General features: G+C 37.7%; 1 protein-coding gene across 7 annotated transcripts in view; it reads left to right on the top strand.

Moving 5' to 3' along the window:
- Window positions 1-12,095, top strand: part of LOC115211602 (neuroglian) — a 149,789-nt gene that overhangs the window by 87,987 nt on the left and 49,707 nt on the right. The gene's annotated exons all lie outside the window — the stretch shown is intronic.

The raw sequence follows: 12,095 nt of genomic DNA, 5'->3' as shown, positions 1-12,095 counted from the left end.
GTTTTGTTTTTTTTTAATTTGTCTTGTTCTTTTCACATAACAGTTCAAATATTTGCTTTTTAAATTCTATATAGCATACTAATGTAATTCTTTCAGAACTGTTAATCAACTTTTCTATAATTCTCTAATGAAAATATTGCTTAAATGAACAATCACTGTTGTTAGTCCAATTAAACAATGAAAATCTTGTACAAAATTAATGACAGTCACATTTGAAAGTTTGTTTATATTTCTTGATAATGAAAATCAATGAATAGCAACTGGAGCACCAAGAGAAAAAAAAACTCAAGACAAAAACTGAAATTTCTTGTAGAGCAGAAAAATAAACTCTAATAAATAAATCTTGGAAATGCATTTAAAGTGAAACAAACATTAGGACAAAGGTCAATGTCAACATGGATTTACCACAAATTAATAAATCCGAATATACACGTGTATGTGTTTTTATATTTACACACACACACACATAGGCGCAGGAGTGGCTGTGTGGTAAGTAGCTTGCTAACCAACTACATGGTTCCGGGTTCAGTCCCATTGCGTGGCACCTTGGGCAAGTGTCTTCTGCTATAGCCTCGGGCCGACCAATGCCTTGTGAGTGGATTTGGTAGACGGAAACTGAAAGAAGCCTGTCGTATATGTGTGTGTGTGTTTGTGTGTCTGTGTTTGTTCCCCTAGCATTGCTTGACAACCGATGCTGGTGTGTTTACGTCCCCGTCACTTAGCAGTTCGGCAAAAGAGACCAATAGAATAAGTACTGGGCTTACAAAGAATAAGTCCCGGGGTCGATTTGCTTCACTAAAGGCGGTGCTCCAGCATGGCCGCAGTCAAATGACTGAAACAAGTAAAAGAGTAAAATAGTAAAGAGTATATATTAATTGAAGTGTACATTATGGCCAATCTTACTGATTGGTTTTGCACTGGGAGTTCAACAGAGTGTTAAGTAACAGTCTGATTATGTACCCCTGTGCTCTTTGGAGATGGCAGTTATGGAATGAAATAGTGTTACATAATCAGAATTACCTAACACTCCATTGAACCCCTAGTGCAAAACTAATCTAAGATTGACTGTAATGGATATATATATATAATATTGTACACTTTGATTAATACACCCACTCTACTGACAAATATACAAATGCATATATATATATATATATATATATATAATTTTTTTCAAAATGAGATTAAAAAGAACAAGGCTGTGAAGATTTTAGAACATTTATAAATAGAAGGTCTTACAGTTATTTCCAGAATATTTATTATATCCCTTCGTCAGAGATGGCTTGACCATTTTCTTACACCGTCTCCAATGAAGGGATATAATAAATATCCTGGAAACAGCTGTAAGACCTTCTATTTATAAATGTTCTAAAATCTTTATAGCCTTGGCTTTTTTTTTTTCTCATTCTGAAAAAAAATTTTATATATATATATATGGATAGGAGAACAAACCTATATATATAAACTTCCTAATCTCCATTTTCTTCTTTTAAATGAATATAAACTATATGTTTTTATGTGTATCTATTATTTTAAGGAAATTCATTCCCCAAAATTACTAGCTATTGAACCAGTATTTCCTTGGATGAAACCATCATTTCAGGAGGTTAATACAATATATATATATAGACCTGCTCATCCAAAAGTTGCAACAATGCAAAAATGATTCGTTACCAGCAATGTATAACAACACCTGATACTCTGGTCAATACAGTGGTGTGTGTGTGTGTGTGCTAATTCTATATGAAATACTATAATCTATTTTTCATAATTATTCAAAGATAAGCATCAAGGAACTCAAAGTAGTGTTAGTGAATTTTTAACCCCTAGTAAATTTTAGTACCTACTTTCAGAATTGAGTACTCTCTTTTCATCTTGTTTACACTTACATGTTCATGTCATTTTATTGATCCAAAAACTACTACCTAAAATGTGTTATTGAAAACTCGGGATATTTTATATGAATGAGATATTATGCATATTTTTTGACAAAGATACCCTGGAACTCACCCAATTAACTAGTTCAAGTTTAGAACAAGGAAACGACCTTCAACAAGTTAATAACTGGAATCACTTGAAGCATACTTTTTTAACTTGGTAAAAAAGGTTAAGTTTGAGAAAAATCCACAACAGTTTTCAAAAATAAATGAAGAATTTAATATCACAACTAAATCTTTTTAAATTCTTTATGGTGCAAACAAAAATACACAGTACAAACTATTATTCAATAGCATTACTATCATTTACAAAGATTATAGCATTAGCCATAACTCTATAAACCTTGACACCAAAGACAGAGTAGATGACAGAGTACAATATTTAGTTCCAGACACACCATTTAAAGATGACATACCTAATTTGACCAGCAATGCAAAACATAGGTTAATCAACCCTGACAAAACTAAATTAGGTACAGTTGTAAGTACATTCTATATTATATTATACTTGTAACAGAAGAAATGCTATTTCTCCCATTAAAGAACAGCAGTAAATCCATAATCAAATAAGTTAATAATAATAAGGATAGACAACATTGCAAAAACAAGCAATTTGATATCGATTCTGTCATTCTTAACTAATCTCCTCTACAAAACCTTAAATTTTGTCATTAACATCACATCAGTTATTGAATCTGGTATTATGATTATTATGCATGCAAAGAAGTGCCTCCTGCTTTTCAATAAATAATCCTGGGTTTAAAAGAAATAGGTAGCAAATAGTTTGGTGTTCCTATGGGGTAACACAATGGAACTGAATTATGTGAAATGATTGGAATTTATATTCTGGAACATTTTATAAAAGATTTTCTACTATGCAAAGATGATGATCTTGCAGTCTTGCAAGAAGCACCACTGATGCTATATTTCTGGCTGCAGGAGAAGTACCATGCCAAAGATAAACCTCTGTACTTGGATTTTGTTGACATGGAAAATGCTTTTGACAGGGTTCCCTGATTCCTTTATCTGGTGGTCAATGTGGAAATTAGGTATAGAAGAATGATTGATGAGAGCTGTACAAGGATGCAGTCAGTAAGGCCAGGGTTGGCAAGGAATAAAGCAATGAATTCTGGATACAAGTAGGGGTTCACCAAGGATCAGTCCTTAGCCCCCACTTGTTCATCATAGTCCTCCAGGCAATAACAGAGAAATTTGAGATGAGCTGCCCCTGAGAGCTCCTCTATGCTGATGATCTTGTTCTTATAGCTGAATCACTATCAGAACTAGAGAAGAAATTTCAAGTGTGGAAACAAGGTCTAGAATTGAAGGACCTTAGAGTTAACCTAGCAGTACCTGGTGCAAGCTATGGACACATAAGAAGTGTAGCAATATCAGTGGAAGGTTAACTGGGAAAACAGTTTTTGTGTGTGGAAGGTGCACAGGTACAATAAACACTAAAAATGTACAGAAAATAGTCTAGCAAATGCCAGTGAGGTAAGCTAGAGGTAGTTGACAGCTTCTGTTATCTAGGTGACCAAGTTATTAGCAGAGGTGGATGCTCCAAGAGCATAGCTGTAAGAAAAAGAATAGGCTAGGCAAAGTTCAGAAAGCTCCTACCTCTGTTGGCAACAAAGGGCTTCTCCTTCAGAGTGAAAAGCAGACTGAATGATGCTTGTGTGTGAACAGCTATGCTACATAGCAGTGAAACATAGGCTGTGACCACCAAGGATATGCATAGGCTTGTAAAAACTGAATCTAGCATGCTTCACTGGATGTGCAATGTCAATGTGCACGAACAACAGAGTGTAAGCATCTTGGGAGAAAAGTTGGGCATAATAGGCATCAGATGTGGTATGCAAGAGAGACAACTGTGCTGGTATGGTCATGTCATACATATAGACAAGGACAGCTGTGTAAAGAAGTGCTGATCTCTAACTGTGGAAGAGGTAGGCCCAGGAAGACATGGGACAAGGTGGTGAAGCATGATCTTTGAACATTATGTCTCATGGAGGCAATAACTAGTGACTGAGACATTTGGCAACATGCTGTACTTGAGAAGACCCATCAAGTCAAGTGAAATCATAGTCATGACCGATGTCAGTGTCACGTGACTTTCCAACTACAGCAGCTCTACTACAACAGTAAAAAGTACTTTTCGAGTGTTGGGCCCCACAGAGGCAATGATAAATGACCAAAACCTTTGGCAATATGTTGTGCTGGAGTAGAAGACCCATCAAGCCAAGTGAAATCATGGTCATGGCAGATACTGATGTCACACAACTAGCAGCCATGCTGGTGGCACATAAAAGCACCCATTACACTCTTGGAGTGGTTGGTGTTAAAAAGGGTATCCAATCATAGAAACCATGCCTAATCAGACTGGTGCCTGATGCACCCCATCACCTTACCAGCCCTGGTCAAACTATCCAACCCATTTCAGCATGGACAATAGACATTAAATGATGATGATGATTATTTCATGGAGTTGTTTAGAGAAATAAATTTAAGAATCTTATCATAGTTATTTTTTGGACATTACTTTAAATTTCAAGGCATAAATTTTACCTATACTGAAACCAAAAGAAAATATATATATATAAGGATTCAAACTTTCCTCTATTATTCATATAAATTTAGTCCCCATCACTGGTTAATAAACATCTTCATTATCTTTAGATGAGGCCACATTCATTAATCTTTTTCATTGTTATGAGGTACCTTGTAAAAGTAGTTTTAGGGATAAAATACAATATATGGTTCACTCTAATGTTTCCAAGTGTAAAAAAGACAAGAAATACTTATGATATAATCCAATATACAGTCAAAACATTTGTTCCCACATTGCCAAGAACTCCTTTAACTTAAAACCTTTTCCTTTCTCAATGAATCAAAGATACCATGAAGCTATAAAATTCTTAACAGAATTATAATTAAAGTAATTTACTCTTGTAAAAATTTTGCTAGCTCCATTTACTATTTTAATTTCAGTAATCTTTCTATTGATACAACAGTCCATTCTCTAGCTTGCAACTACAATGCTACAAGCAATTGCACCATAAACAGTAACTGTCTTTTGAATACTAATCTATTCTGTTTTAAGTCCAAGCCAGCAATAACAGTCCACTCAGAAGCCTGACCGAGAATTGCTTTAAAATTCATTTTTATCAGCATATTTATACATTTAAGAAACATGAAAAATATTTGCCATATGCCTCTTGAAACACATCTTGCTTTTAAAAGAAACAAACTCTGTTTCCTCATCAATGTTTACTTTTCTATGCTTCCAATAATTTATATCCCTTTACTTACAATATTGAGCACTCAATTTTCTTTACACTTAAAGATTTGAATATCAAAGTTAAACATTTTTATTTTATATCAGTTTAACTTAATTTGTTGTCATTTTTCAAAAGCAACTCTCTTAATCAACCCTATTTCAACAAAGGTATAGTCACAGCATTAGAATAGAAGAAGTTAAAGTGTTATTAGACTAAGCCTATTTATTTAGTAACAGAATAAAGACAAAACTAATGTGATGGTCAGGTGGTTAAATTACTTGTTTACTGACCATTGTGCATAAATTCAAATCCTGCAAAAACCATTACATACTAGTTGAAATTGTGCAAAAACTATTGCATGCTGTCAATAGACACATTATTAAACTTGCTTACAGATAGTTGGCTTTAAAACACACCTCGCAAAACATCTCTAGGTAGTTGTTATTTAGCCCCAGAGATCAGGCTTGATCGTGTAGATCTGTAATTAAATGCATCCCAACTGTAACCATCTTTTCTAGGACCACATTTTTCAATGTTTATTCTTGATGGTAGGTTATTTGACACTTGTTAGTCATATATATTAGTAAAGCATGTGAATGTTTAAACTGTTAAAATAGACAAAAACAACACTGAATCACTGATTGAATGCCTTAATATATTGTTGCATGCACTTTGAAACAGTATAGGTTTAGTATTAGCATTCTTTTATAAAGGTGGTTAAGTAGTAGATATGATAGATTAACAAATGATTTTACAATATTTAGTATTGAGATCAATTCCTCTGCCACTATCTTTAACTCTTATCCCTTCAAGGACAGTAAAATAACTACTGGGGTTTATTCAGTAAATTATATCATTTACATGTGTGTGTGTGCACGCAGACAGGTGTATAATAAGAACAAACTGCACACATCATCTAATAACAAACAGCCATCTTTAGGACTTGTGACCATCTTATCTCTCCACTTGGCAGCATCCGAATGAACATGTGATTTTACATCTGTGAAACTTTTTGAAGAATGTAGATTTAAGTTACAGACTCTTAATATAAACATAGGTAGAGTGTGGCCGTGTGGTAAGAAGTTTGCTTCCCAACCACGTGATTCCAGGTTCAGTCCCACTGTGTGGCACTTTCGACAAGCATCTTCTACAATAGCCTCAGGCCGACTAGCGCTTTGTGAGTGGATTTTGTAAAAGGAAGTTGAAAGAAGCCCATTATATATATATATATATATATATGTATATCTGTGTGTGTATCTTTGTGTCTGTTTGTCCCCCAATACCACTTGACAACTGGTGTTGATGTGTTTACATCTCCATTACTTAGCAGTTCAGCAAAAGAAACCTATAAAATAAGTGCCAGACCTTAAAAAATAAGTACTTGTATCTTATTAGTCATTAGACTAAAATCCTTCAAGGCAGTGCCCTTGCATGGCCACAGTCTAATGAGTGAAACAAATAAGAAATATGTTAATGTATATGTGTATATGCACATGTGTGTATATGAATGTGCAAGTGCATGAATATACATGGATATATACACTTATATATGTAGATTTGGCGTTAAGAAGGGCATCCAGCTGTAGAAACTCTGTCAGATCAAGATTGAAGCCTGGTGCAGCCATCTGGTTCGCCAGCCCTGTCAAAATCGTCCAACCCATGCTAGCATGGAAAGCGGACGTTAAACGATGAAGATGAGGAGGATGATGATGATGATTTGTATGCTCATGTGGAAATCCATGTATGTTTGTATGTGTGCATGTGAACATCATCATCATCATCATCATCATCATTTGGCGTCCGTTTTCCATGCTAGCATGGGTTGGACAGTTCGACTGGGGTCTATGATATGTAGATATATTCATATCTGCAGATTGGTAGAAAAACAGGATGATCGATATACAGAGAAAGAAACAGACATGAAGATATTTATAGTAAGAGAGACAGCTTGATAGGCTTATAAACAGAGTTACATAGATTAGATAAGCATGTGTGTGTGTGCACATATACACTTATACACCACATACTCATAAAAGTACACAGAAATAGAGAGGTATATAAAATGTAAAGTGAGATATATATAGATAGGAAGAAAGAAGTAGGTACAAAGAGACTGACACTCCCAGAAATGGCTGCATTAGTAAATATAAACATATAAATAGATAGAGAATATTCACCAGAAATGAATTCCTTTATCATTCCAGCCTAGTGAATAATGTGTTGTAAAAAATATATATATACAGAGCAATTACAGGTTGGTGTTAAACATCACTACCATCATATCATCGTCAACATCATTGTTGTCATCGTCATCATCGTCGTTGTTTTATTTCCTCTATCCATGTTGGCATTGGTTGCACGTGTCTGTTCACCTTGACAAGTTGAAGGCATCTCATCTTATATTTCATTTTGGCTCAGTTGCTACGGCTGAATGCACTTCCTAACACCAACAACTTTACAGATGATACTGGGTGCTTTTTATGTGCCAACCAGCACTACAGAGATGTTATGCCCTTGACAAGACTAAAGACTTCTCACAACCTCGCACTTTACAGGGTGTACTAGATACACCAACATTAAAGAAGTGACCGTGTCTTTACACAACTATAGGGACCTCATAACTCCATGTCTCTGCTTGCTTCTCCACCTTTACAGAGTGATAAAAGCATCACTGATAGGAGTGAGAGGGATGTGTGATTGAAGATATGTATTTTGAGATATTCAAGGCAGTATGACTGAGATGACAAGATGACAAGTTGAGGGCATCTCATCTTATATTTCATTTTGGCTCAGTTGCTACGGCTGAATGCTCTTCCTAACACCAACAACTTTACAGATGATACTGGGTGCTTTTTATGTGCCAACCAGCACTACAGAGATGTTCTGTCCTTGACAAGACTAAAGACCCAGAGGTTCAAGTTGTATTGGATAAAAGTAATAAGGGTTTAACATAGGATAACGACAAACTGTATAGGAAGGGGGTTGAACACAGTGAACTGGACACAAGTAGCCCAATATAACCATTTGGGCATAGGCAATGAAATGGGTATGAGGGATTGGGTGTTGAAGATAGTGGCATGGTAATTGGAATATAGGTAAGTCCTACACCAGTGAGCAACATGAAGGAAGAGGATCAAAATAGATGTAGTCGGATTCTGACTGGTCTACAGAAGAGATGCAATGTATGGCAAACAATAGATGATCAATAAAAATATGGGCATTAATATAAAGTATGGCTAACATAAGACAAGCAACAAAAGTAAGAGTGAGGGAGTGCAATGTGTGGCAAATGGGAAAAAAGAACCACTGCTTTCCTTAGTCATTCTAACAGCATTGTGTGATTGATAGGAGGAGGTGGAAGATGTGTAATAGATAAATGAGTGCAGGTAGCAAGAGCATGAGGTAACAAGTCATGGTGTTTTTTATGTGCCACCGACACAGGTGCCAGACGAGGCTGGCGAACGGCCACGCTCGGATGGTGTTTTTTATGTGCCACCGACACAGGTGCCAGACGAGGCTGGTGAACGGCCACGCTCGGATGGTGTTTTTTATGTGCCACCGACACAGGTGCCAGACGAGGCTGGCGAATGGCCACGCTCGGATGGTGTTTGTTACGTGCCACCAACACAGGTGCCAGACGAGGCTGGCGAACGGCCACGCTCGGATGGTGTTTGTTACGTGCCACCGACACAGGTGTCAGACGAGGCTGGCGAACGGCCACGCTCGGATGGTGTTTGTTACATGCCACCGACACAGGTGTCAGACGAGGCTGGCGAACGGCCACGCTCGGATGGTGTTTGTTACGTGCCACCGGCACAGAGGCCAGGTGAGGCTGGCACGGCCAAGATCGGATGGTGTTTATTACGTGCCCACAGCACACCTTATATTGATCATATATAGCATGAACCACTTTCATCAATCCCTAATATTGCCATAAAATGCAAACCTGCTGTTACATTCAGTAAAAGCCAAATGTAACCTGATAGTCACATGATCTTTGATAGTTATTCTGTGAGATAGCATGGTGTCTGATTGTCCAAACTAATCATATATAATCCAACTTTAAAACACTTTCTACCACTTCCATAATGTGGTCTGTTTTTTCAAACCATTGTAAGTTCCTTTCTTATGCAAGTATCATTTACTTGTGAAAGGTAGGAGAGTCCAGTTTGCTGGACATTGTTGTAGAGCTGAAAAAGAAGTAATTTCTACTCTTCTCCTCTGGAAGCCATCTACTCGCAATACCAGAGGGCGCACACTCTCCTACCCTGATGTAATCTCCAGGGATACAGGCATCCAGCAACAGGACCTCCGTAATGCCATGATGGACCGTGAAGTCTGGCGTAGCATGGTAAATTCCATTGTCTCGACCACGGTCGAACAATGAATGAATGAATCATTTACTTTTGTTTTCATTAATAAAGATATTGCCCTATAGGTGATTGGAGCACTGACAAATACTACCCTGCTACAAAAAAAAAATAGTGAGAAAACAAAATGGAATTTACATTCATGAAATTCTTCTTTTCTTTTCCACAGTATTGGACAAGTTTTAAAAGTTTATAACTTTAATTATAGGCAATTTGCCCACCTCCTTTTCAATTACTCCCTCCACTTGAGAATACCTAGATTTGGGGGTAACCTCTCTGTACAAACCAGTATGTCATTAATTGCAATTGGAAATCCTATATAGACCCCCTTGCCCTTAGTAACTCTCATCTAATCTGTATGGTTTTTTTCAAAACATTATAGTGATATTGATAAACCTAGTGGAGGTGCAATGGCCCAGTGGTTAGGGCAGCGGACTCGCGGTCATAGGATCGCGGTTTCGATTCCCAGACCAGGCGTTGTGAGTGTTTATTGAGCGAAAACACCTAAAAGCTCCACGAGGCTCCGGCAGGGGATGGTGGTGATCCCTGCTGTACTCTTTCACTACAACTTTCTCTCACTCTTACTTCCTGTTTCTGTTGTACCTGTATTTCAAGGGGCCGGCCTTGTCACTCTCTGTGTCACGCTGAATATCCCCGAGAACTACGTTAAGGGTGCACGTGTCTGTGGAGTGCTCAGCCACTTACACGTTAATTTCACGAGCAGGCTGTTCCGTTGATTCGGATCAACCGGAACCCTCATCGTCGTAATCGACGGAGTGCTTCCACATTGATAAACCAGCTACTGTTGGCTTTTCTTATCACTAGTTAAACCTGATGTTTAGTTTCTTTGACCAGTGTCAGGCATATAAGTTATTGCATTCTTTTATCCTTCTCTCCTTCCTTGCCTTATACATACTTTTATAGTTTGGTATTCTACATTCTTTCCCCATGTTATTCTTACTGACAGCTAGATTCAAGCAGTGAACAGTGCTTTGCTGCCCTCAACACATATTTTTGTGTAAACTCCTCCTATGTTCTCCTCCTCCTATAAGCACTTCCTTGTGAGAGAAAGATGAAGCATTATTATTATTATTATTCATTTTCAAATCAGATTCGTTTCACTACATCATCAAGATCACATCCATCTGTCCCATATGTATATAGTGTGTATAACTAGCTTACATACATACAATTTTTTATTTCATGCATGCACATTGTTTGTTTTTGATTTTGTCAACTACACTGCATAGTAGGGTCAGTTGGGCACCGTCTGTGAGAAAAACAGCACCATGATGCAATTCACTCTGCCAGAAATTTGGAAACACATGCCATACTGTTTGGAATTTGCGTCAGAAGCTCCAATACGAACATTTCAGAGAGTTTGGGTGCCAATCTGAGGACAGTGCAGAGGATTTGGAAAGAGTTTGGATGAGTCTAATGGGGATTAGGAGGGTACAGCATCTCAGAAAATTCACTCTGATCATTCTGATAAGAAAAGAACTCTTGAATTTGTTGGTGAGATCCAGGCCATGATTGACAACAATCCCTCCAAATCAATCAGGTCCATCGCCAAGAACATGGGAGTGTCTGAGTTTCTTATCAGGCAGGTAGTGCATGAAGACATTCGGTATTCTTCATACATGATGAGAAAGGGTCAATTTTTATCCCAAGCCATCAAGGACAAGAGGAAAGACCATGCTAAGAAGCTTTTGAACAAACTCTAGCATTCTTTCCAACTGAACATGCTTTGGTTTTTCCCAGACAAGAAAAATCTCTGCCAGGATCAGATGGTGAACACCATATCAGGACAATTACCCCCCAGAGGACAATTTCTTCCTGACAACAACTACCCCCAAGACCTTTGGTTCATTACCCCCTCTCTAATATCATCATCTGTTGTCCTCAGTAATTGTCCATGGGGGGGTGTAAATGTCCAAAACTCGGTGAACACCCAGAACAGCCATACCAAGAATGATAAAAATGAAACATCCAGTCAACATCATTGTGTTTGGTGTGATCACTAGTGATGGCGATGTTATGCCTCCATTCATCTTCCCACACGGCCTCAGACTCAACACAGAGGCCTACATCAAGTGCCTGGAGGAGGTAGTGCTGGCCTGAGTCAAAAGAGTGACTACTGGAAGACCCTATGTCTGGCAACAGGACTCTGTACCATGCCACACAAGCAGGAGAACCCAGACAATTTCTGCGACCACACCACCACCCCAAACATCTGGCCACCTAACCCCCTTAATTTATATGTGTGGGGTGCAGTTGAGTGAGAGACCAACAAAACTCCTTGTAACACCAAAGATGAACTGAAGGCAAGGATTACAGCAGCATTCACCAACTTAAACAAGGAGACCATCCAGAAGAGTTGCAGGAGACTCAGAAGTTGTCTGGAGGCCGTAGTTGAAGCAAATGGCGATTTTACTGAATAAATTTACTCATTAGTATTTCAAGATATTTTTATATAATTTTGGTAAATATATCTGTTAAAATCAGATGTT

The sequence above is a fragment of the Octopus sinensis genome, linkage group LG5, assembly GCF_006345805.1.
Source record: "Octopus sinensis linkage group LG5, ASM634580v1, whole genome shotgun sequence".
In the NCBI taxonomy this organism is placed as follows: Eukaryota; Metazoa; Mollusca; class Cephalopoda; order Octopoda; family Octopodidae; genus Octopus; species Octopus sinensis.
Note: the sequence above shows the minus strand (reverse complement) of the source record. Positions and strands in the feature narration are given on the sequence as shown.